This window comes from Perca flavescens, chromosome 2, assembly GCF_004354835.1.
Source record: "Perca flavescens isolate YP-PL-M2 chromosome 2, PFLA_1.0, whole genome shotgun sequence".
Taxonomy (NCBI): Eukaryota; Metazoa; Chordata; class Actinopteri; order Perciformes; family Percidae; genus Perca; species Perca flavescens.
In genome coordinates this window covers 32153980-32157361 of record NC_041332.1, presented here as the reverse complement: position 1 = coordinate 32157361, position 3382 = coordinate 32153980, and positions in this window count along the sequence as shown.

The window sequence follows — 3382 nt, the reverse complement described above, 5'->3', positions numbered from 1 at the left end:
ATAGATATGCATTCCGGGATATGTAGTTTGTTGTCTCAGTCCCTGTGTTATTGTTAAAGCGGATACGACGTTTTTTGAACTACAATTTCTGAAACGCCACTCTGCGCGGTTACCTGGCAACGAAGGTTGCAAAAAGTCTGAGCAAATAGAAGGCCTCCACGCGTTTTATGACTAGATGCTGCTCTCGCAACTTCTGTACGGTAATGTTATGATGGACTGTCCGTTAACATATACAGCAGAAGTTAAAGGGGTTTCCTGGTGTGCTCCTTACGAGGTGGGGGTTTGTAACAACAGACACATTATGGGGTAACTCACTTTCAAAAAAGACCTAGGTAAAAAAAAAAAGTAGCTCTTTCTTTTCTTTTTTAAAAGATTATATGCCTACATTCCCACAAATACTGTGTTCCTAACAAGTAAATTCACATTAAGATTCGTCAAAACAGATATTTTGCAAGTACTAATATTTGTGCATTTTGCGAAAAAGAAAAGTGGAATGAATTTATGTTAATTAAATTGATGGTAGCTTAGTTGTTTGAATTTGTAATATAATATGTTACTATAGAAATGTAAAAAAAACTAACAACTAAACTGAATTGTTGGCCATGTTTTCCTATAACTTATGTTTTCCTATACAAGAAATGTATATATATATATATATATATACATTTCTTGTATGGCTTTAACTGCATTTTTGGGCCTTTATGATAATTTGAGAATGACAAGAAAGGGGGGAGAGAGAGGGAATGACGTGCAGCAAGGCGTCAGATTCAAACCTGAGCAACAAGGACTCAGTCGCATGGGGCGCATGCTCTCAGGTGCTAGAAGTCGCCCCATTTTAATATATTTTAATGAACACATGGAGAAAAAAAGGGAATTGATCATAGAGCATTGCTAAACCAATTACAGCTCCCAATCCTATCAGACTATGTAAACTATGTATTTGATATTCTAGGTTTGCTTATTACTAGATATTTGTCCTGCTAGCTGTTGTAAGGATATCTGAACATTTGTTATGTTTGATACATAAAATTTTTTTTACAGTACTGGACCAAAGAGTTAAAAGGAGTTGAAGACACATTCATACACACATTATGATTTAGCGATTTATATTGTTCATCTCATATTCATGCCAGCCAAGCTAATTGAATTAGGAGACAGAATGAGTGCAAGCTTTTCTTTTATTATCGATCTACTGAACTGATCTACTTGACTAAATTGTTTAAATACAGCATTCATGCCAACACACCGCAATACCTGAACTGAATTCAGTTATTAAACTATATTAAACTGGGAGAAGGAGAGGGGAAAGTGAGACAGACGGACAGTCAGACCAAAAGACATTATATTGTACTCCCTCACCCTGACAGTATTTTTTTTAGAACTTTAATATCGATAAATATCATTCAGCTGAAAGTGAATTGAATTAAAGTGAGACAGAGAGATATAGATGAATATTGGACTTGAATATTGCAGCAATTCACATCTGCTCAACAAATAGGAAATAGGAATCCTATTGGAACTGTTATTAAAAAATGATTTGATCGTAAATTACATTGTTTGAAAACCAGCAAAAGTCAATTTAATCATCTGGAAATGGATGGATTTTATTTGTGATACTATGGAATTTGGAGACACAGATCACATACTGTATAAATAACCCAGGTGTATTATATTCTATAAATGTAGTGCTATGTTATTTTACCTTGCAGTTATATATTTATTTAACCTGTAGCAGTTATTTGCAGCCACATAAACTGCTGTTGAATGGATCAAAGACAAACTTGACTCAACAAGATGGCTTAGCTATGTAATCGCTGCAAATAACTTTAACACATTTGTATTAAGTGTCTTTCCTTAGAGACTAAGTAAGCCTTGTATACTCTTTACTCGCCAAGATGCATTTGTTCAGTTAGTCTCTCATTGCCAGACCTTCCTCCACAGTGTTGCGGAGGAGGGTCTGGCTAGTCCACACAGCATTCTGGGATGGGAGAAAAATGTGCTCTGGTTTATTGGCATTTCTTTAAACCAATCACAATCGTCTTGGGTGGCGCTAAGCGCCGGATGGAGCAACTGTGCCTCTGCAAAATAGCCTCGTGAAAGAACTTGTTTTGGTGGAACATGTGTACGTTTAAAAGTTGTTTTAGTCATGCAACAGAAAACTCAGATTGGACAGATAGTCTAGAGAGACACTTCAGTGTTTCCATTTTCTTTCTTTATATTTCTACCACACAACAATTCAGAAGCAAATATATTATGTGTGACTCCGTTAATTGATCATTTAGTTACTTTTCAGATTCAGATTAATAATACAAAATATAATCAACAAATAGGTTATGATAAGACTTTATTGATTCCCAGGGGGAAATCCACGAGCTACCCGGCAGACTGTGTTTGCACCCAACATTTTAGCATTTTGAAGATATGTTCTTATTAGTTACTACAAGCTGTCTACCAAATTAATTCCATGTGTAATTGGGTTAATATAAATCCAACCCTGACTTCCTGCATGTTGATCAGATATCACAGGTGGTGTTCCTTTGCATATGAGGAGGCACCATAAACTAGACCACTTTGTTGTGTTACATCTCTATTTACTGCACCTCCACGTAACAGGTTTTTGCTTTAACGAGCAAAACAAGTCCGTCAGAGATCCGCTATTGCCAGAGCCACGCTTAATCAATGTGTCGGCCTATGAAGAGAGTTGGCTGGCTTAAATTGAAAAGGTTAACTTCAAAAGCGCTGATATTTTGTCAGGAAACAATTAAAAGTGTCACATCTGTCTCAGCTTCTGACACACCTGCAGCCTCTCTGTGTACACACACAGATACACACACACACACACACACACACACACACACACACACACACACACACACACACACACACAATAAATGAAAAGTGAGTACAAAAATGAATGAATAAATGGGGAATGATTAAAAAAATTAATTTACTTGCCTTTGTAAACCTTTTTCTTTCTTATCATCATGACATATATGCATCACTGATCTACATCATCAGATGACAAATACATAGCATTCAAACAACAACCCAACCAATAAATGTGTGTTGATTTTCATAGCTATTATGAGTAAAACCTCTTTTTAAATCAACAAGTGAGTCATTTCTGAGAAAAACATTGCTGCTTTTCTGTAGTCTTATTAAATATATCCTTGCACTGCCTTGGATTACTTGACATATTTGCACATATAATCAGTGGGATTCAATTGTAATGTGATAGACCACAGAAAGATATAAGAGAAAGATATAATAGAGATTGAGTTTTGGGTGTTGGTTTGGTTAAGCCTGGACAAATATGTGTCTGCCAGTGAGAGTCTCTGAAGAGTGAGAAGTCAAGAAGGAGAGAGAAGGATATTAGGCCATT